At 38.0% G+C, this 23,920-nt stretch overlaps 1 protein-coding gene across 17 annotated transcripts in view; it reads left to right on the top strand.

Moving 5' to 3' along the window:
- Ncoa6 (nuclear receptor coactivator 6) overlaps window positions 1-23,920 on the top strand; it is a 95,054-nt gene that overhangs the window by 480 nt on the left and 70,654 nt on the right. For 9 of the 17 annotated variants that reach the window (XR_015442016.1, XM_087188910.1, XM_087188915.1 and 6 more), the window contains exon 2: window positions 16,747-16,816. The exons of 1 other annotated variant lie outside the window; for it this stretch is intronic. The gene's annotated coding sequence lies outside the window, so the exon portion shown is untranslated. Of the gene's footprint in view, window positions 1-47; window positions 1,239-16,746; window positions 16,817-17,202; window positions 17,288-23,920 lie in introns of those variants that run through there. 7 more of the 17 variants (XM_004867903.4, XM_004867905.4, XM_087188904.1 and 4 more) reach the window with 6 other exon arrangements.

Below are 23,920 nucleotides of genomic sequence, written 5' to 3'. Positions count from 1 at the left end.
GGCTGGGCCGGGCTTGGGGAGGGTGAGGGAAATGGGGTCCCGGGCGCTGAGGGAGTGCAGAGGCCGGCCGGGGTCTGCGTGGGGTGGCGCTTCAGGCCCGAGGAACTGGCAGAGCTGGACGCGGGGTCTTGGCTGGGGTCGCTGAGAAGAGACACTGGGTCCGAACGGAACTAGGGTCGAGGTCTATGGGTTGAGGGGATGGATGGCAGGTCCTGGAGTTAGGTTAGGCCGTGGGTCGTGTTCCAAACTCTAGAGTAGGTAGGACCAAGCTCAGGCTGTCAGTGTTGAAGCAATTCTTGGCGGTGAGGAGAGATGATTAGAAATAGGGGTATAAATGAATGTGTCCGATAGGGCTGGTTCTAGGTTCTGGGGCACATTTACAATCCCTACAACTCGAAGTGGATTGAAGACAAGATTCCCCCCAGGAGCCTCCACCCTCTGTTGGGGGGGGGGGATAGGAAGAACGAAGAGCTTGATGAGAGAAATGGGAGGCTGAGGTTTGGGTGTTGGAGCTAGCCGGCAAATAGTACATAGAGTAGAACTGGATGGCAAGAACGCAGAGAACGTCCATCAACTAGGGAGTTGTGTGTTTCTTTAAAAGGGGGCACCAGACTATTGGGGGCGGTGACCCAGGGTGTCTTCCCTGAAAGAGGACAGCCCACTGCTTAGGAGCTGGGTCACCTGGAGAGGTCTTCAGGAAGGCTTTATTGAAGCCAGTAAGAATGATGAAGAAGAGTGAATGTATAAAACCCAAAGGACCGGGGCTGGGGATTTAGCTCAGTGGTTCCGCCGCCTGCTTTGCAAGGTCAAGGTCCCGAGTTCGATTCCCGGTACCAAAACAACAACAACAACAAAAACCCCAAAAGGACCTTAGAAGTCATGTAATGATTTCAGAGCAAATAGTGGTGTCTCACTGAGACACAGAAAGTAGACTTCCCAAGATCGTACACGTTAATGACAGAGGCCTCCTGGAAGTGATCTGCTGCCTTCTCATTCAACACTTTGCCTTAAAGGAATTTACTAACTGGGAGAAAAATGAAGAACCATTAGTTTTGTTTGTGACAAGTTTGTCAGTTCAAAGGTGAAGGGGATACAAGAAAGTTTAGGTAACCAGCTATTGGATATTTCCTAGCTCATCTTTGTTGGTGCAGAGAAGTTACCTTCAAGAACCTCTAACTGAGCCTGGTGGTGGTACATGCCTGTAATCACAGCACTGAGGAAGGCCGAGTCAGGAAGATGTAAGTTGGAGGTCCTGCCTGGGCAACCCAGCAAGACCCTGTCTCAAAATATAAAAGTAAATTTGAAAGGCTGGGGATGTAGTTCAGTGGTAGAGCACCCCTGGGTTCAAACCCCAGTATCAAAAAAAGCCCCTCTTTCTAGTTTTAAGACACGCTCCTTCTCTTTTAGTTGCATACTGATAGGAAAGGAACACAAGAAACCTAAAAGAAAAAAGTGAACAGTGGTAGAAACCTAGGAACTGTATTGTGTTCAAACTTTAATTGAAGTTGAATCATGATAGAGAAGAGTTCAGAGTTCACATGGGCAATGGAAGGTCTGAGGAAAGCTATGCAAATCAATCATGTTATACAGTTGGCTCTCTGTACCCCTGGGTTTTGCATCCATGACTTCAATAAATGGCTAGTTGAAAATATTCTTTTGAAAAATTGTGTCATTGTGTCACCAGGCATGGTGGTGCACGCCTATAATCTCAGCACTTGGGAGGTTGAGACAGGGATTGCCGTGAGTTCAAAGCCAGCCTGAACTACATAGCAAGACCCTGTCTCAAGAAACAGACAAACAAAATAATTAGTCTGTACTGAGCAACATGTAGAGACATTTTTTTTTGTCATTATTCTCTATGTGGTATAAACAGTTATTTGTGTGGTATTTACCTTGTATTAGTAAAAATAATCTGGAGACGATTTAAAGTAGATACAATGTGCAAATACTACACCATATTATATAATGGATTTTAGTATTTGCAGATTTTGGTACCCCAGGAGTCCTGGAATCAATTTTCCACAGATAACTGAGGGATGACTATAATAGATGCAGGGTCCCATATAATTAAAAAGGACTTTCAAAAAGAAGGTTATGAAGGCATTTATTAAATGAGATTTTAATACCATGCATATGTACAGCAACAATTAATTTGTTCTGGGTCCTTTTTTTGTTTTGTTTTGTTTTGTTTTGTTTTGGTGTTTGGGATATAAACCAGGACCTTGTTCATGTTGAGTGTGTACTCTGCCATTGATCTACACTGCCAGCCTCTATTCTGGATCTTTCTAATACAGTGAGGCCTGACTTACCTGTGCCATGTGAACAAATGCATTTAGGGAAACATATAGACCCCTCTTAAAATATTTTTTTTAGTTGTATAAAATAAGATGCATTGGATTAGAAAGAAAACCTGTATGTGTAGACATACGTAGTATGTTGTTGTTGGTGGTAGTGTTTTGAGATAGACAGGTCCTGGCTTTGTAGCCCAGGCTGCAAAGTCTTCCAAGTGCTGGGAGAAAACCAATTATATTGAAATACAATTCAATATTCAAATTATTAAAATATTCAAATCATGATATACTAGCATACATATACATCTAAATAAGCACATTAAACTATCATATCTAAGACTGTGAAGTGTAGTTCAGTGGTAGAGTGCTTGCCTAGCATGTGTGAGGCCCTAGTTTTGATCTCCAGCACTACAAAAAAGAAAGAAAAATCAAATCTTGTGAAGGGTCTGATAATTATAATTTCAAAGACATGATAAGCATAAATAACACTTGAAGATAACAGCAACAACTATAATATAAAGATATTTGTGATTTTTATTGTTACAGAGTTACAGATCACTGCTAGTGCTAGAATTTCAGCTTGCTACCTACATTTATAATTGAATCCATCCAAATTCATAGATTCCCCCCTGAATTCCATGTATGGACTCCCTGTTTGAAGCCCTAGATCTCATTTTCTTACTCCTACCAACAGGCTTGTCTTTGATTCAGCAGACATCTACTGGGTACCAAGCATTATGCTAGGCACTAAGGATTCACGTGCCACTTTAAGGTTAAGTCTTTTCACTTTGGGTATTCAGTACCAAGAAAGAAGTAGACATGTAAACAATGATAGTTCAGTATAGTAACTGTTACAGGTTGTGAGGAAACAAAGTGGGTGTGTTTGCTCTGGGAATCAGGGAAGGTTTCATGAAGGGTGGGCGCTTGAGATGTGTCTTGAGAGAGGAGTTTGCAAGTGAGAGTTGGAGAGAAGAGCTTTTTAGGTGAAAATATGAATTTTCAGGGAAAGTAGATGGAGCATAGAGTGTACATGAAAGTGGTCAGAGATGAAACTAGGAACATTGTTTAGATTCTGATTGTGAAGAACTTTGTTAAGGAATTTGGAGTGAGACCTCAGAGGGAGGCAGTTAAGATTTTTGAAAATGGGAGTGTATGATGAAGTTTAAATTTTTAAAAGATAGGGCCAGGGATTTAGCTCAGCGGCACTACACCTGCCTGGCAAACACAAGGTCCTGAGTTCGATTCCCAGTACCAAAAAAACCCACCAAATTTTAAAGAGATAAATGGATCCTTTTTCAAAGAATAGGATTAATAACAAGGAAGAAGTAGGGGCCTGAATTGAGGTTGAGGCAGTGGACATTGAGCAAAATTAAAATTTTCAAGTGTTGATAATGACTTTGTGAGTGGTAAAAGATACAGAGAGGTTAGATTTCTAGTTTTGGATGGTAGCTTTAAAGACATTTCAAGAAAGATGAGCCAGGTATAGTGGCATAAACTGCTAATCCAAGTACTCTGGAAGCTAAGGCAGGAAGAAACTGAGTTCAAAGCCATCCTTGGCTGCATGGTGTGTTCGAGGACAGCCTGAGCTACATAAGTGAGACCCTGTCTCAAAAAACCAAAAGTGGAGTAGCAGACTTTTGGAAACCATTGCAGAGCTCTTAAAAGTGCTGAATTTTTGCTTAAGAAAATCAGAGTGAAACATCAACGTAAAAGCAGGGTAAAGATGAAGAAAGTATTCTCAGAATGTAGGAAAATCACACCACTCTTTGCTAGGGTTCAAAAAACTATGGCCAGATGGCCAAATCTTGTCCACCTATTTTTTGTAAAGAAATTTTTATTTGAATACAGCTCACTTGTTCATTTATATATTGTCTGTGTCTGCTTTAGTCCTGCCAGTGGCAGAATTGAGTAGTTGCAGCAGAAAAGATATATCTGTTCACAAAGCTGAAAATACCCTTCACAAAACATTTGCCAACGCTAATGTACATATGTGAATGTTGTATGCTCAACCTCTGTGCTTTACCATGTAATTTCCATATTGTGGAGAATAACCATCTTGGCTCTGCCCTCCTGGCTGGATCCTTTATATTCTGTATGACTGCAGTTAGCCATAGATTTTTCTATATTTTATATCAGTCAGTGATGGCAAGGTCTAGTGTTCTGGAGTCTGTTGTGTGGCACTTGTGGTAGTACCAAGTTTATATAGTTTATATTATGCTGGGCCTTGTTCCACCATTTTTCTATTGGGTTGTTGTCTTAGTTACTTCTCGTTGCTGAGACAAAATACCCAACACCCAAAGTGAAAGAGGGAAAGCTTTACTTAGCTCACAGTTTGTAGAGGTTTCAGTCCATAATTGGCTGACTGCAAGGCAGAGTGTCACATGGTAGAGGTGCATTACAGAGGAGAAACAGTTCCTTGTATGCAGAAGACAGGAAAAACAACAAGGGAGGGGCCTTAACAGCATCTCTCTGCCCCTTTTCTAATACATCTAGGATACTTAGGGTAGGTAACATTCACACCCTTAATCCTAGTGCCCTTGAGCCTAGGCATCATGAATCAGTCCCAGTGTCACACACTGTAGATCCAACCACCTCTGAAAAAGGCCCCATCTGTGACCCCATGAAGCTTTGGGGAAACATCTAAACACAAGCCATGACAGTTGTCTTTTTCAAAAGATTCCTGATATATTCTGAATATCAATCCTTTGTTGTTTATATTTATTACAGATGTCATTTCCCAGTTTGTTGCTTATTTTAAAAACAGGTGGGCATGGTGGTGTACACCTGTATGTAATTCTAGCTCCTCTGGAGGCTGAAACAGGAGAATTCCAAGTTCAAGGCCAGCCTGGGCAATTTAGCCAGCCTTTGTCTCAAAGTAGAAAAGGTCTGGGGATGTAGCTCAGTGATAGAGAACTTGTCTAGCATGCCTGAATCCCTGGGTTCAATCCCCAGTACTGCCAAAAAAAATTTTTTTTTAATTTTAATGTAATCACATTTATCAATCTTTTACCCTCCCAAGATTTTGCATTTACTCTTTATATTTATCTTGTAGTGTCTCTCTTGATTTGCCTTTAGGGTTTAGATCTCTAATTTGTCTGAAATTGATTTTTATGTGTGGTGTAAGGTAGGGTCCAGAATAGCCATTGATCCCAGCACCATGTATTAAATAAAGATTGCTTTCAAATTGAGAATTTTTTGGATAGAGTCTCTCAGAGACCCTCATTTCAGTGCTGTCTGCTAATTGTGTGACCTTGGAGAAATTCCATAGTCTTTGTGCCTCCGTTTCCTCATCTTTAAGAATTATTGTGAGGATGAGTTAATTAATATAATGTGTAGAACAGTATCTGGCACCTAGAAAATGCTAGCTGTTATTTAGCACTACTGTTCATTTCTGACTCCCCGGCTCACTGTACGCAACTAAATTTTGTCTGGTTAATTTGGCTTTCAGGTGAGGTCAGAATGGTTGAGAACTAGGCTCAGAGTTGCAGGAGATGCTTTCAAGGAACTGCTTAGTTTTAGGGCTGCCGTAAACTGTTTGCAGAAATGGACTTCTTTTGCACCAGCACTACTTTTACAGAAAACTTCTGTAAAACTTCTGTACTTCTGTACTTCGGTAGCAGAGGATGCAAACTGGCACCACGTGGTTGAATTTGACCAGCACACATTTTGTTTGGCTCACACTCATGTTTTAAAAATTTACACATGGACTGGGGTGTGGGTCCATGTTAGAGTACTTGCCTAGTACTCAATCCCCATTACCACACACACACAAATTACACAAACTCCTGAGTTTTTGACTTATCTTAGAAAATTGGAAAATCTGTCAGCAGCAAGCCCATACTCTCATGACAATAATTAGCTGAAATTTTTAGGTGGGATATATATTTTCTAAAGTTCTCTATGGTCTGCACTACCCTGTTGCTTTGGTATTTGCTTTTATAGCCTTGAAGACATTTGATATTTTGACTAATTTACTGGCTTTGTTTTTTTTTTTTTAAACAAGGGATCGAACTTGGGTCCTTCAGCTTGTGAGGCAGGCGGTGGAACCAATGAGCTAAATCCCTGGCAAGGAAGTCTTTTTTTTTTTTTTTTTTTTTTTTGGTACAGGGGATCAAACTCAGGACCTTGGGCTTGTGAGGCAGGTGGCAGAACCATTGAGCTAAATCCCCAGCCCATTACTGGCATTTTTTTAGTTTGGTTTGGTTTTTTGAGAGAGAGTCTCACTATGTAGTCTAGGCTGGCCTTGAATTACTATGCAGCCTAGGCTGACCTCTAATTTATGATCCTCCTTAGCCTCTGTAGTGCTAGGAATAGGGAAGTGCCACCATGACTGGCTTTACCGAGGTTTTGAATGCTCTCTTCCCTCAACTAGTAAATGAAATATTGGAATAGAGGCAGGATGGCCAAAAACTGATACATGATTTTGTGGGCAGGTAAAATTAAAATCTGTTTTAAGGCTAAGCCATACCTAATGAGTAAAATGATACTTGAAATTAAAAGACTCAATTCACCTTCCTTCAATTCACAGGAATCTACTGTGTGTTAGATACTGTATTATATCAAAAATTACTACATTGGTGATAGAAAAGAAAACTTACTGGGTAGCTTTATGAAATACTGCAGGAAAACTCTTTTTACTTCTGATGTGGAACTGTGGTCCAGAAGAGTGGTGGCATGAGAGAAACAAGGATTCATTCATGAAACATATATTGAGCCGTACCACTTAGACTGTAAATTGGCTACAACTCTACAGAATACCAGGACAAATCTAGCCAGAGTTTGTGTAATGGAGAGTATCTGTAATAGAGCTGGGATATCAAAGTATGGTACCCGAAAGAGACCCATGAGCAGAGCTCCTAAGAATATTTAGAGTTTGTTTTATTTTGTTTTGTTTCAAACCAGGGTTTCATGTAGTCCAGGCTGGCCTTGAACTCACTATATAGCCTAGGCTGGCCTTACCATCCTTTTGCCTCAGCTTCCTGATAGAATCTTAATGCTTGGAGATGAGACACTATTATATTTTCCAGGCTGAGTGAAAGCATGAGGATAGCAGTGTTTAGGAGATAATAAAGAGCCTAATTTGCCTGGAAAATAAGGTTGTTAATGAAAGTGTCATTGGAATTAAGCCCGGAAATGGAGATTGAACAACAACAATAATAATAAAATAAAATTTTAAGAAAATATTAGTAGCTCATAATTTTTTACATGCTTACGGTTTGCTGGATAAGATCTTGAGCATTTCACAGGTACTGTTTTATTTAATCCTCACAGCAGCCTAGTGAGGTAGGCACTCTTTTTTTCCTTTTTACAAAGAAACTAATGAATAGAACTAATAATTAATGGAGAAAGAATTTGAATCTAGGCAATCTAATAATAGCAAAGCCTATCTTCCTATTCTTTGTATACTATGCTTCCAAATCATGGAAGGCTTTGAATACTCTTCTGTTTCAAGCTGGGAAGTTTGGACTTGGTTGGGGAAGCCATCAAAAGTTTTAGCCATACATTGATATAATAAAAGTTAGTAGGAAAGGAAGCCTTGCTGTGAAGTACATGACCAAGTAGGGATAAAGGAAAGATATGGAGCTAGTTTATTCCTTCCCTGCTCACTAGATACGGCGCTCCTTGAAGGCCAGGCCAGTGTCTGTTTACTTCCCCCTTTCCCTCCCTTCAGCTCCAGGGTCTACATATTGTGTTGTCTGACATTTATTTTCTACATTTGATCTTTTTCTGTTTTACCTTATTTTAAAAATGATATAAGTTGGCTGATATGAGGTGCCTAGGACCTCAGTAAAACTTTTTCTGAGGTAATAGACAACTAGAGATACGTATAGATGTATACCTAAAGGAAATACTAAGGCTTTGGTGGAAGGAGTAATGCAGCCCTACAATTTGCTGATATGCTTTATTTTATATACAAACCTTATAAAGCAAAAGACCAGAACTACATCTTTTACTTGTAAAGAATTGTATAGTCTGTGTCAGTTAATAATAATAGTAATAATTTCTGGCCCCCTTGGATACTAAAATTCACAGATGCTAAAGCCCCTTATATAAAATAGCTTTAGTAAGCAAGACAAGCCACTGTAGAAACAGGAAAAAAAATGATTTATTATTTACATATAACCTATGTATATCCTGCTGTATACTTTGAATCATTTCTAAATAATATATAATACCTAAACAATGTAAATGGAATGCAAATACTTGTTATATTGTGTAGTCTTCTTTTTTTTTTGGTACTGGGGATCAAACTCAGGTCCTTGAGCTTGTGCAGCAGGCAGCGAAACCGCTGAGCTAAATCCCTGGCAATACTTGTTATATTGTATTGCCTAAGGAACAATGGAAAAACGTCTACATGTTCAATATAGACACATTTTTTCCCTCTAGTATTTTCCATGATTAATCCAGGGTATAGAGAGTCAGCCATTAGTTTTTGCCTTCCAGGAAGGCAGAATTCATTTTTGAAGGTGATGTGAACATAAGAAGGTGGAAAGTGTGTTTTAACTCAGATAGTAAATATTATGGGAATTTGGAGAAGAATGAGATCACTTCTATTTGGAAGGTGAGAGAAGGCTTCATGGAGAAGTTGATATATTCATTTCTTTAATCAGTTGTAACAAAGTCCTACAAACTAGATGACTGATTTAACACAACAGAAGTTTATTCCCTCATAGTCTGGAGGCTAGAACCTGAATTCAGAATGTCAGCAGGGGAATACCCACCCACCAAGACTTTGAATAGATTCTTTCCTTGCCTTTTTCTAGCTTCCATCAATTCTTTGTACTCCTCATCTTCCTGCTGCATCACAGTAGTCTCTGACCCTGTTGTCATATGAAGTTCTCCATATGTCTCTGTTTCTGTGGCCAAATTTCCTTCATGCTTTTTTTTTTTTGGTATCGGGGATCGAACGTGGGACCTTGCACTTGCGAGGCAGGCGGCAGCACCACTGAGCTAAATCCCTGGCCCTGTTCCTTCTTATAAGAACAAGAGTCATGTTGGATTAAGAGCTCACCCTACTCTAGTATGACCACACCTCAACTAATTACATTTCCAGTAACCCTGTTTCCAAATCAATTCCCATTCTCAGGCATTGAGGGTTAGGACTTTTAACATATTTTTTTGAGGGATGCAGTTCAACCCGTAACAGTAGCATTTGAAACTTAGTAAATATTTAGAAGGGTAAGATTACAACAAGTGGGGTTAAGGGATATTTAGGTAATGAAGTAGTGAGAAGTCTGGTTTGTTGATGTGTTGAATTATAGAGAGATGAAGCCAGAGTAGTTTGTTGAGAACATTGATGTCAGGTCTTGGACATTTGAATGTTACCGAATGAGCAGTATTTGGAAGCAAGATGTCACTACAGAATTTTGAAATGATAGGCGACTGATTCAAGCTTTGAATAACTGATTCAACTTTAGAGGATTTTATGATCAAGTAATCATTCTAATTTGTATGATTTTTATTATTGTTTTTGCAGTGCTGAGAATTGAACTTAGGGCCTTGTGCATGCAAGGGAGTTTTACCACCTAGCCACATCCCTAGCCTTGGTCAAGTTATCACGGAGAACAGCAGGTGGTTCATGACTTAATACACCTACCCTTCCTCATTTGTATGTGCTAGCAACTTTTTGTCAAGATAGTCCAGAAATCCCTCTTACTAAAAACAACCACCAACAAACTTTGAGGGCTTTTTGTTTGTTTTGTGGTGCTAGGGATTAAACCTAGAGAGCACTGAGTTACCACCACAGTCTTTTATTTTTATTTATTTATTTGTTTGTGGTACTAGAAATTGAATCCAGGGCCTCAGGTATCCTAGAGAAGCACTTACTCTACCACTGAGCTACACCTCAGCCCTTATCTTGAAACAAAGTCATGCTAAATTGCCCACATTGGCCTCAAAGGAAGGTGCAATCCTCCTGGCTCAGCCTCCTGAGTAGCTGGGATTACAAATGTGGTGCATGTGTGTCCAACTATGTGTCTTTTTAATGGTAGTTATGTGGCTACAGTAGCACTGTATTCTAATTATAATTAGGAATTAAAATTGTGGTCAATAATAGCCTCAGGTACTTTTTCTTATTTGTACCTGGACAGTTCTTCCTGATTCTATGTCTGTATTGTTTGTATTTTTCTTAAGAACTGTGTCCCTACACAAGTATTTAAACTGTTTAAATATTATGGGCTAACACGTAGCACAGTCATTTTTGCATTTGTATAGCCTTTATAAGCTTAATTCATATAGAGTTTTTATAGTCTTTTTTTTATATATTTGTGATCTAATCCAAGGAGTTACAGTTATTTTTATTTATTTTTATTTTTTTTTTTTTTGGTGCCAGGGATCGAACTCAGTGCTTGCCAGGCAGGCGCAACGCTGATGAGCTACATCCCTGGCCCAGTTATTTTAAATTTGGCAAAATATTGATGTACTTTTCTATGTGTATCTGTCAGTTTTAGTGGATACATAATATCCAAACTTGATTTTTTGTTTTTGTTTTTTTGAGGCAGAGTTGCCATGTAGTTCAGGCTGGCCTTGTACTCACTGTATAGTTTAGGCTGGCCTCTAACTTTTGGTGAACCTTCTGCCTCAGCCTTCTGAATGCTGGGATTACAGGCGTGTACCACCACACCTGGCTAGTTATTTGGTATTTGAGTGATTTTGGTTTTTTTTAAATTTGTTTTATAATTCTCAGTTGTACTGTTGTAACATTTTTTATAAACTTTTCCCCCTATTTTTTCTTAGACTATATTCTCTAAAATGATTTAATCAGGATAAAGAATATCACTTTTCATTGTCAGATTATTCTTTAGGATGACTACTAGTTTATATTGCCAATCGTTAGTAGTCAATATTGGATTGCATAATTTTTTTCTTCTAGAATAGTAGTGATACCACAGGTTTTAAAAATATTTTAATCTTTTACCATTGAAAATTTCAAACATATTCCAAAAAAAATAAAACCAGAAATAATACCTGCCACATATTCAACATATTGACATAGGCTTAATAATATATTTATTATGTTAAACCTTATAAAAATAAAGACATCATAACTGGGCATAGTTGTACATACCTATAATCCCAGTACTCAGGAGGTGGAGGCAGGAATACAGATATTCCTTGCTTGATGACATATCTGTTTAACGACTATTTGGACTTACGACCTGGCACTTGAGGTTATGACCCATCTTTTCTTGTGTGTGCAGTTCTGTACATCTTGTTTATAGAGCCTCAATATCTTTTTTTATACAACAGTTTGTTTACACATTACTGTAATTTTTGCTGATTATACTGTATAATATTGTAGTTTTATGTTCTGTTGTTCAGCCCTCTGTGCTGAGCCCTATGCTGTGCTGGGGATGGGGTAACATGAGCACCTTGACCCAGCTCTGTCCCCTGGCTGAGGGTAGATGGGCAGAGGTTGATGAGACAGGGACCAGGGCAGGCCTGGGGCCTGCATCTGACTCAGGGACAGCACGGCTTCTGATGGGTCAGAGCAGACTTACCAGATAGCTGTGGCCTCTGTGAGGGTGGGAAAGCCTGGAGTGGAGTCAGGGACATCAGAGGCCAGGACTGGGGGTAGAGGGACAGAAGCACTTAGAAGGAGGACTGACTAGTTGCCTGCACCTCAGCATGGGTCCTCAAGGTTCTCTTGTACAGAGTTGGCCCCTGCTGCCTCTTCCGTCAGGCTGGGTAGGGGGGCAGGGCAGGCCAGGAGGGCATCACATGGCATAGGGGCTCCTGGAGGGGCAGTAGGCTTCCCTTGCTGAGGGTGCCCAAGTCAGGAAGGGCATAGAGCTAGAAGGGGGCTCTTATCTGCCTGTGCCCATCAGGACTGCTGTGTGACCTTGGGCTGGATCTTGCTCTCTCTGGGCACCTCCAGCCTTTCACCCCTTGAAGGCTGCCTCCCTGCATGGGAAGGATCGTTTTGCCTTCTCTGTTTTACAGGCCCCTGGCTGTTATCTGGTCAGACTCCATCTGCAGCTGATCTCAGCACTCCCTGATGAGAATGCTGGGATGCTGGCTGGGGAACCTGGGCCTGGAGCAGTCTGCGGCTGCTGAGAACTAAAGGCCAAGTGGGGCTGGCCTGAGGCTCTGCCAGTGCCCCCAGCTCTCAGAGGGTGCCCTGCTAGCTGGGGCACAGGTCAGAAGTCCTGCCTAAGGTGTTCTTGCCTGCTCAGGGCCGTTTGCCTCTGCCTGTGCCCCTCTTTGTGCCCACTGTAGGGACTGCCCTGTAGCTCCAACTCAAGCTTCAGTGATGCCTGCACCTCGCCCCCCCTTGCCTTAGTGTCAGCCACATGGGAAAGCTGCAATCTTTGTTTTAAAGCACAAGATTAAAGAATTTTAAAGGTGCAAAAAAATAAAATAAATAAATACAAATAAAAAAGTCATTAAGTTGGAGTTTCCTTTGACCATTTTTTTGTTCTAAAAATTTTAATGTACACACTATATACAATTCCTCATTTAGTTATCAATTCAATTAATGAACTAGTTGCAAAACTTTTAAGTCAATCAATAAACAAGGAATGTCTGTATTGTGAGTTCAAGGCCAACTTGAGCTCTACAGTAAGTTTAAGGCCAGCCTTGGCAATATAGCAAGACCTTTTTTCAAGAAACCAAAGAAAATGGAAGGGAGGGTGAGAAGAAGGGAAGGAAGGAAGAAAAGGATAGAAGGGAGATTTATGCCTTTAGTTCAGCATGCATCTCTTACAAATAAGGACACTCTCTTGCATAATCCCAATACCACTTTTACACCTAAAAAAAATTAACAGTAACTTCTCAATCTCTTTTTTTTTGGTACTGGGGATTGAACTCGGGACCTTGCGCTTGCGTGGCAGGCACCGGAACCACTGAGCTAAATCCCCGGCCCAACAGTAACTTATTGTTATCTAACAGTAAGCCTGTATTTAAGTTTTTCCAATTGTCTCCAAAATGACTTTTGTAGCTGATTTGTTTGAAGTAGAATCAAATTAAGGGCCTCACAATGCATTTGCTGTAGTTTTTTTTGTTGTTCTTGTTTGTGGTCCTGGGGATTAAACCTAGCCCCTCGTTAAGCACTCTACCACTGAGCTACACACTCAACCCCTTTCTATAGTCTATTTTTAAACTTAGAACACTTCTGTTTTCATCTGTGCCCAATCCCCTTTTTTCCATTCCATGGATTTGTTGACACTAGAACAGTTTTCTTACTGAACATCTCACGTTCTGGATTTACATAATTGTTTTTGTCGCCTTTAATTTTTATATTTCCCCAAAATAGAAGGTTAAAACTTATGTATTACATTCTAAAGACTCAATTATATTCTAATTACTCATTTTGACATTCTTCACGTTGCTTTGTATCATGGGGTACATAAATGTCTTTTTTTTTTTTTTTTCCTTTGGCTTTTTTTTTGGTACAGGGGATCAAACTTGGGACCTTACACTTGTGAGACAGGTGGCAGCACCACTGAGCTAGATCCCCGGCCCAAGTACATAAATGTCTTAATGGTTGTCTCTTTATTATTGGTAAATTTTATCACAGGGTTAATCTGGTAATTGCCAGATCTCTCCAGATTCTTCATTGTAAAGTTGCATTTTTCTTCTTTTGTGACTAACAAATGTGTAAGCAAATTTTATCAATGGTGAACATTTTTTCAAATAATGAATGTAGCTCATCTTGCTAGCATTTGTTTTTAACAGCATGTGACTGTTCATTATAGATTCACTATTTTCTTTTGTGTTTTTACTATGTATGTACAATTTTATTCAATATAACAAAGAGTTGTGCATTGTTCTAAAAGATAAATTTCAAGTGTCTGAATATAGCTAAAAGCAAGTAAAATTTAATCAGAGAGATTGATTCTTTGATAGGATTTTGTGAATTGTGCTTTTTAAAAAAAAAAACTTTAAACAGACAAAAATCATAAAACCCTTAAGTCGGAAGCTCCTTTTTTTTTTAATTGTGAAGTAGAGATAAATTTTGGGTTCATAAAAATTGATTTAGCCAGGTGTAGTGGCACCTGCCTGTAATTCCTGCACTCTGGGAAGCTGAGGCAGGAGGATCACAAGTTCAACCCCAGCATAGGCAATTTAGTGACTTAGCAAGAGCCTGTCTCAAAATAAAAAATAAAGAGCTGAGATGTAGCTCAATGCAAAGACCCTGGGTTTAATCCCCAGTAACACATACAAAATAATAATAATAAAATTAAAAATTTTTAAATTAAGATAAGGACTGGGGATTTAGCTCAGTGGTTCCGCAATCTGCCTTGAAAGTGCAAGGTCCCAAGTTCGATCCCTGGTACCAAAAAAAAAAAAATTAAGATAAAAGTTGTTTTACACATCTATCTGAAAAGCACCTAGGATTTGTTTTTATTCCTTGGCTTCTGTTTTCATTTGACTATCTTTTATGTAACAATTCTTTACTGTCTTTTCTATCATTCTTATCAATTTTTTTCTTGCTCTTTCTTTTTTGACAGATTATACTTAAATAGGATTTACCTTTCAAACCACAAAAATTTTGCATGTTTATTGCAACATGGCAAATATCATCTAAACTGTATGACAAAAAAGCTAGCCAGGGCTGGGGATTTAGCTCAGTGGTTCCACCATCTATCTTACAAGTGCCAAGGTCCCAAATTCGATCCCCGGTCCAAAAAAAAAAAAAAAAAAAAAGCTAGCCATCTCCAATTCCTATCCTCCCAGCTACCCAAATGTAATAGCCTATCATTCTTCCACATTTTCCTCTATGTTCTTAGAAGTACAAAGTGCGTACACCGATTTGCTTTCTTTTATTTTATGCAACCATCATGATACCATACACATTAAGCAAATCTAACTCACTCTTTACTGTCTGCATAATATTCTGTGTTGTTTTCACTCAATGGAATGGATATTAAGTCTATTTCTGATCTTTTCCCATCACATTCTTGTGCATATACTATATCTTTAAGAAAAAGAGCTTTTACATTTGTAGGATAAATCCTCAAATGTAGGTTAAAAGATTGCTGATTTCAATTTTATTGGAAACTGCAAGATTTTTTTTTTTTACAGAGGTTGTCACAATTCTTAATCTACTGACACTGAAGAAGAATAATTTCTTGATAAATAGTCCTTAAAGGGTTGGGTTGGGTTGGGTTGGGTTGGGTTGGGTTTTGTTGGAGCTGAGGATCAAACTCTCAGGGCAGGCCTAAGCAAGCATACTACCTCTACCCCCCAGCCCAGTCTTTGAGTTTTAATTTAATTTTTTGTTTTTGTTTTTTGAAATTTTTTAAGCTTAAAAAAGAACTTGAGATTTTGTTTAGTTCTAGCTCCAGTGGTCTCTCCTCTTATTTTATAATGTAAGATTCTTAGGCTGAGAGAGTTTGTGTCCAGATTCATGTTAACAACTTATGGAAAGGCTACAACCAGAAAGAATACTGCATACTCACCCCGCTGTGCTCAGCCTAGCCCTCTTTCCATTTTTACCCTATAAAGTTTTATCATATATAATGCTACTCTATATTAAATATATACCCAGTTGATTTTACTGCTAATAATTTAAAATATGTCTTTATTAAGAGCATTAAAAAATGGATACTGAGGGGCCGGGGATTTAGCTCAGTGGTTTTGCTGCCTGCTGCGCAAGCTCAAGGACCCAAGTTGGATCCCTGATACCAAAAAAAAAAAAATTGGATACTGAGGTTTGAAAATGGTTGCATAGACAAATTTCCTTATATGGAAGGTGAAGCAACTGTGATAGTGCAGTTATGAATTCAGGACAGCTGTGTTCTCCATTTATTTGTTTCCTTGTTTGTTTTTGCAGTTGTCATTTTAATACCTTTTTTTCAGAGAATAAGTAGAAGAGTAAACATTAAATTTGAAAGTATGATGTTATAGCATATTTATTTTTTATTACTAAATTCTTTTATTGGTACATTTTAGGTATACAACACATTTACCTTTCTCATTGAGAGCTTGTACCTTTAAATGATGCATTTTGGTATAGCATATTTACGGTTTAAAACACAGAAGTAAAATAACAAGAGTGACTGAATCTATAGCTAACATCTGTGAGCTAAGGCAAATCATGAAACCTCTGTGGGACTCTGTTTCTGACTCCCACTTAATTAGAATGTTTTAGAGATTCTGTCTAAGCCAAAGGCACTGTATCTGGTTTTTTCAGTGTGTTAATTTAAATATACAACTCATAAGGAGTAGATAAAGATAATAAATTTTGAAATAAATACACAAAACCACTACAGAGGTATTTTGAAAATATCTTAAGCTTTCTAGGTGATTATAGTAAGCTTTTCTTGTTAAAAACCACTGGACTAGACATCATCTGGTGTCTTTTACACTTCTATCTGAATAAAATTAGCAAAAACAGTGATAGAAAAAATTTGGTCATCATAAAACTTTATTTTGAATATGTTTATTGGGTTTATATTTAGTCTTCTGATGTTTATCTTCTTCCTCTTTGCCTATTTTCCTTTTTGTCTAGGTCCTGGGAGGAATGGAGAGGGGTCCTACTGACTTTCTTTTCTGAGAGTGGTCAGAGAGTTCTTAAACAGGTCTGTTGATTCTATAGAATACAAATGAACGTTTGATGTATAAAAGACTTAGTTTCAACTTAAACAAAAGTTTGAATTTAAGACATAAATTACTTATTAAAAAGAAGGCATTTTGATCTCAATGTCCATAGAGTATTTTACTTTGGCAAGCTGCGTTTGATCGAAACTAATTAAATAAGACCTGCTTAATAGAAAAACATCTGAGTTATGTCTTTGTCAGTTATGTTGAATGAGTATAATATGATGGAATTCTTTATTGGTTCCATGGAAAAAACTAAGGAAAGGTAGAAAGGTGAATTTCTCAGTTGATTTTAGAGGGGAATGGAGGTAAGGATAAATTCAAAAAATAATGTAATTTTTCATTTGGTCCTTTCTGATGTTTTCAGAATTTATAACATTGGAGGAAAAAAAAAAAGCTGCCTTACAAGTCTCACGGAAGGGCAAGTGTATATAGTAATTGTTTTCATTCAGGTACTTGTTTCTGTGTCATCACAAATTAAATTTATCATTATTCACACAGATAAGAAGTCTAGATTAGTGATTTTCAAAACTTGTCTTCACATTGGAATCACTGCCAGGTGTGGTGGCATGTGCCTATAATGCCAGCACTTGGGAGGCTGAGGCAGGAGGATCAGCGTGAGTTCGAGGCCAGCCTGGACTACATAGTGTGAGACTTTGTCTCAAAAAACCACATTGGAATCACTTATGGTTCTTGGAAAACTACTGATGCCTTTATTTCTTTCCTACCCTCTCAGATTGTGATTTAATTGACCTGGAGGTATGGCCTAGATTTTGATAGTTTTTAATGATCCTATGAGTAGGTGATTTTCAAGTGCAGAAAAATTTGAGAACAACTGTTCTAGCTAGTTAAAGGAGAACTGGCCAGTTTGTTACTTGAGACTTTTGAATAAATTATATTCTGTAAGTATTAGATAAGTGCTGTGGTTTGAGAATTTTATGCTTTAAACCTAAAGTATTGCTTGAATATAAGCTCCCTGTCTATAATTTCATCTATGTTTCTTTAGCATTTAGAACACTACCTGGCATATATTGCGTACTTTTGAATCAGTGAATGAATCCATCAGTCTCTAGTGAGCTGAAAATGTGCTTTAACCAAATACTCAAGTAGTCTCAGTATATAGAGTGTAGAGTCCAGCTTTTACAGGATCTAACTACCTGGGCTCAAATCATGGCACAATTCATGTGGTCTTAACCAAGTAATTTCTCTGTGCCACAGTTTCCTCATTTGTAAAATTGGGGCAGGTAATAGAACTTAATTAATCATGTCAGTAATATGAAGCACTTAGAACAGTTCATGGCATATAATAATGTTCTGTAAGTTTGAGCTACTTTAGAATTCAAGAAGCTCCAGATTCTCTGCAGTTTTGGTTATTTATCTGTAGAGTACTATTTTCTCGCAAAAGTAGCATATTGTACTCAGTGATTTACACCTTGATTTTTTTTTCTCACTAATATATCTTGGAGATCTTTCCAGGTAGGTACACCAACAGCATTTTCTTGCTGCATTTTTTTTTAACATTTCTTTTTATGGATGTACTGTAATCAGTACCTACTGATGTACACCTGGATAATTTCCTATCTTTCGCTGTTACAAATAAGTGCGTAGTGAATAACCATATATATATGTCATCTTGTTTGCTGACAAATGTATCTGTAAGATCCCTATTCAAAAATCAAATTGCTGGGTTATGGTAAATGTAATAGTAGTTTTTTGTTTGTTTTTTGGTACTGGGGATCAAACGCAGGACCTTGCGCTTTCGAGGCAAGCAGCGGCACCACTGAGCTAAATCCCTGGCCCTTGCTTTTGTTTTTTGAGACAAGGTCTCACTATGTAGTCTAGGCTGGCATTGAACTCACTGTGGAGGCCAGGCTGCACTCAAACTCACAGTCTCTGCCTCCCTTGTGCTAGAATTACAAGCATGTGCCATCACACCAGCCAGTAATTTTGATAGATACAACCATACTATTGGTGTTACACCAATTTGCACTACCACTAACAATGAATGAGCCTGTTTCTCTATAACCTCACCAAGATTACACATTATCAAATTTTTGGAATTTTGCTAATCCAGTGAATTAAAGTCTTTTGCTTTATATTTGTAAAGTTGCATATTTTTATACATGCTTAGATTTTATCTGTATTTCTTTTACCCTGAATTTTCTTTTTTAAATTTACATAAATATGTATATATCATTTTAAAAATTTATTTATTTATTGAAACAGAGTCTCGCTTTATAATTCAAGCTCACTATGTAGCCCAGGCTGGCCTAGAACTCATGGCAATCCTTTTGCCTCAGCCACCCAAGTGCTGGGATTCTAGACATGCACCTCCTTCTCAGTATTGTGATCATGTTCTGTGGCTAATTTTAGACACAAAAATTTGTTCAAATTGTTGATCTTTTTATTTTATAAATCTATATAAGCACACACATACACATACACATTTTTCCTAAAGCTTTTTTTTTTATATATAATGAGGTTTACTTTTTTTAGTGATAGGGATTGAAACCAGCACCTTGTGAATGCTAGGCTTGCATTTTGCCACTGAGATATACCCTTGGCCCTGAGATTTGCTCTATTGTCAGTGATATGATTGCAGATATTTTAACTTGCATTGTCATTTGTTTTTATGACCTTGTCTTGCAGAATTTTTTTATTTATCAGAATTTATTGATCTTTTCTTTTATGTCTGTAGATTTTTAGCCTTAAATTAGAAAAATCTTTCCCACTCAAGGGTTATAAAATTTCTTTTGTGCTTCCTTGTAATACTTTGAGTTTCATTTATTACATTGAAATTGTGATCCATTTGGAGGTATCTTATAGAACATGTGGTATGAATCTAATTTTACATTTTTTCCAGCTGGCCACCCAGTTGTTCATTTAGTGAAAAATCCATTTTTTTCTTCACCTTTATGAGATATAATTCTATATACATTTTGGTCTTTTTTTTTTTTTTTTTTTTGAGACAGGCTCTTGCTTGAACTCACTGTATATCCGAGGCTGCTCTCAAACTTGCAGTGATCGTCCTGGCTCAGCCTCCTGAGTTCTGGAATTACAGGCGTGCGCCACCACGCTCAGCTATTTTGGAGATTTCTATTCTCATTGCAATTGAGAATAGATTCCCTATTGTTCCATTGGTCTCCCATTCACTTATAATCATTTGAACTATTGAAACTTTATGTTTTGGTGTCTGGTAAAACTTGTCCCTTTCACTGGTCTTATTTTCAAAGGATTCCTGACTACTTACTTCCATATGAATTTATTTTCTTTGATTTTGGCCATTTTTATTTGTTTTTTTATTTAGTTTTATTGGTACATTTTAAGTATGCAATATAATGACATTCATCATTGGGAATTTTCACCTTTATATAATCTCTCTTAGTTCTTTTGTTCCCCAATTCTCTGCCCTCCCTATTTACAAAGACTTTGTTTCCATTTTTTCATTTTCTCATATTAATTCCATTCCCTTCTTTCCTTTCCCCTACACCTCCTACTTCCCCTTCCCCTTTGCTCCTTTCCTTCCTACTTCACATTATCTATTATACCTTTTAGTCCTTATTTACACTTTCAGTTTCTCACACTAGAGAAACTATTCAGTATTTACACATGTGTGTCCTGTTTATTTCACTTAAGAGTATCACCTCAATGTGCATCCATTTAGCTATAAATGTCTCTAATTTCTCATTTTTTATGGCTGTGCACTCCATTTTATAAAAAAAAACCCCACATTTTCTTTATCCAGTCTCCAGTTGATGGGCAATTAGGCTGCTTCTAAGTTTTAGCTATTACACATTGTGCTACTATGAACATAGGTACACATATATCACTGTGGTATGATTCTTTTAATTCTTTGGGGAAGATACCCAGCAGAGAAATAGCAGGGTCAAATGGGACTTCCAGTCCTAGTTCTTTGAGGTATCTCCATACTGATTTCCACAGAGGTTGCGCCAGTCTACACTCCCACCAGCAGTGGAGCAGGGTTCCTCTTTCCCCACAGCCCCGCCAGCATTTGTTATTGGTTGATTTCATGATAGCAACCATTCTTTCTGGAGTGAGGTGGAATCTCAGCATTGTTTTCACTTGATCTTAGCCAAAAGGCCGAGAAGCAATCAGCATTGTTTTCATTTGCATCTCGAATGACCAGTGATGTTGAACATTTTTTCATGTATTTATTTGCTATTGCTACTTCTTCATCTGAGAAATGTCTATTCATTTCAGATGCCCATTTTTGGATTGGATCTTTAAATTTGGGAGGTCTGATTTTTTTAAGTTCTTTATAGATTCTAGATAGTAGACCTTTGTCTGAGGAAAAGCAGGTGAAGATTTTTTCCCACATTGTGGGTTGTCTCTTCACAGTGCTGGTGGTTTCTCTTGCTGTGCAGAAGATTTTTAGTAAGAAGAGATCCCACTTGTTGATTGTTTGTGCTAATTCACGGGCAACTGAGGTTTTGTTCATAAAATCTTTTCCTACACCAATGTCTTCAAGAGTTCTACCTAACCTCTGTTCCAGCCGGTTCAGCGTTTCTATTTTAATATTTAGATCTTTAATCCATTTTGATTTTAGTTTAGTGCATGGCAAGAGATAGAGGTCTAGTTTTAATCTTTGACAAGTTGAAACCCAATTCTTCCAGCACCATTTATTAAAGAGGCTATCTTTCCTCCAGTGAGGGTGTTTGGCTCCTTTATCAAAGATGAGATGGCTGAGTGTGTCTGGCGTTGTTTGTGCATCTTCTAATCTGTTCCAGTGGTCCTCAGTTCTGTTTCTTTGCCAGTACCATTCAGCATTTCTGTTTTAATATTTAGATCTTTAATCCATTTAGATTTTAGTTTAGTGCACAGTGAGAGATATAGGTCTAGTTTTAATCTTTGGCAAGTTGAAACCCAATTTTTCTATCACCATTTATTAAAGAGGCTATCTTTCCTCCAGTGAGGCTATTTGGCTCCTTTGTAGAAGATGAGGTGGCTGAGTGTGTCCAGAGTTGTCTTCTAATCTGTTCCACTGGTCCTCTGGTCTGTTTCTTTGCCAGTACCATTCTGTTTTTGTCACAGTGGCTTTGTAGTATAGTTTCAAGTCGGGCAGTGTGATACCCCCACCATGTCTCTGTTACCTAGAATTGCTTTTGCTATTCTAGGTTTCTTCTTGTTCCAAATGAATTTTTGGATTGTTTTCTCAAAGTCCATGAAGTATGCTGCTGGAAATTCAATTGAGATTGCATTGAATCTATATAGCAGTTTTGGAAGTATGACCATTTTCACTATGTTGATTCTTCTACCCAGGAGCAAGGGATGTCTTTACATTTTCTGATATCCTCTTCAATCTCTCTTTTCAGAGTGCTGTAGTTTTCAGAGAAGAGGTCTTTGATTTCTTTTGTTAGGTTAATTCCTAGTTATTTCAATTTTTTGGATGTTATTGTGAAAGGAATTGTTTGCCCTATTTCTTTCTCAGTGAGTCTGTTTTTGGTGTAAAGGAAAGCTATTGATTTTTGTGTGTTGGCCTTGTATCCAGCTGCTTTAATGAATTTGGTTATTAAGTCTAGAAGACTTTTGGTGGAGTTCTTGGGGTCTTCTATATAGAGTATCATGTCATCTGCAAATAATGACAGTTTGACTTCTTCATTTCCTATCTTTATTCCTTTTATTTCTTTCTCTTGTCTAATTGCCGTGGCTAATGTTTCCAAGACTAAGTGGACATCCTTGTCTTGTTCCTGATTTTAGTGTGAAGGATTTCAGTTTTTGACCATTTAGTGTGATATTGGCTGTTGGTTTTTCATAGATGGCTTTTATCAGATTGAGGTAGAGACCATCTATTCCAATTTTTTGTAGGGTTTTTATCATAAATGTGTGTTGGATTTTGTCAAATCCTTTTTCTGCATCTATGGAGATAATCATATCGTTTTTGTCCTTGGCTCTATTGATATAATGTATTACATTTATTGATTTGCATATGTTGAACCATCCCTGCATCCCTGGGATGAATCCCACTTGGTCAGGGTGTATGATCTTCTTGATGATCTTCTGGATTCTATTTGCCAGTATCTTATGAAGGATTTTTGCATCAATGTTCATTAGTGAGATTGACCTATAGTTCTCTTTTTTGGTTGGGTCTTTCTCTGCTTTGAGGATCAAGGTGATGCTTGCTTCCAGGAATGAATTTGGTAGTATTGCTTCCCTTTCAATTTCATTGAAGAGTTTAAACAGTAGTGGCAGTAGTTTCTCTCTAAATGTCTTGTAGAATTCAGCAGTAAAGCCATCAGGACCTGGGCTTTTCTTAGTTGGTAAGTTTTTAATTACATTTTCAATTTCATTGATTGATATTGGGTTGTTTAGAATTTTTAGGTCTTTGTTCAGCTTTGGTAATTCATACGTATCTAGGAATCTATCCATTTCTTCTGTGTTTTCCATCTTATTGGTGGATAGGTTCTCGAAGTAGCTATTGATGATCCTCTGGATTTCTGCTTGATCCATTGTAAGTTCATCCTTTTCATTCCTAATTGCATGGATTTGGGCCTTTTCTTTCCTTTTTCTGTTAAGGTTGGCTAAGGGTTTGTCAATTTTGTTTATTCTTTCAAAGAACCAACTCTTGGCTTCGTTGATTTTTTTGTTTTGTTCTCTTAGTCTCCATTGCATTGATTTCTGCTCTGATCTGCATAATTTCCTCCCTTGTATGAGCTTTGGGTTTGTCCTGCTCTTCTTTTTCTAGAAGCTTGAGGTTCAGCGTCAGGTTGTTTTATTGGGCTTGCTCTGTTTTCCTAATATGAGTACTCACTGCTATGAATTTCCCTCATAAGACTGCTTTCATTGTGTCCCGTAGATTCCAATATGTTGTATTGTCATGGTCATTTAATTGAAGGAATTGTCTGATTTCTTCTTTAATTTCCTTTGTGACCCACTGGTTGTTCAGAAGTGTGTTGTTCAATTTCCATGTGTTTATATAATTTTTGCAGTTTCTTTTGCTATTGATCTCCAATTTCTTTTGTCGTGCAGGGGATCGAACTGGGAACCTTGTGCTTGCGAGGCTGGCGCCGGAACCACTGAGCTAAAGCCCCGGGCCTTGATCTCCAATTTCATCGCACTATTGTCTG

The sequence above is a fragment of the Heterocephalus glaber genome, unplaced genomic scaffold (assembly GCF_053883595.1).
Source record: "Heterocephalus glaber isolate CG9 unplaced genomic scaffold, H.glaber_assembly_v1.0 deba00001532, whole genome shotgun sequence".
Taxonomy (NCBI): Eukaryota; Metazoa; Chordata; class Mammalia; order Rodentia; family Bathyergidae; genus Heterocephalus; species Heterocephalus glaber.
The sequence above is the reverse complement of the archived record's forward strand: the minus strand, read 5'-3'. Positions and strand labels throughout refer to the sequence as shown.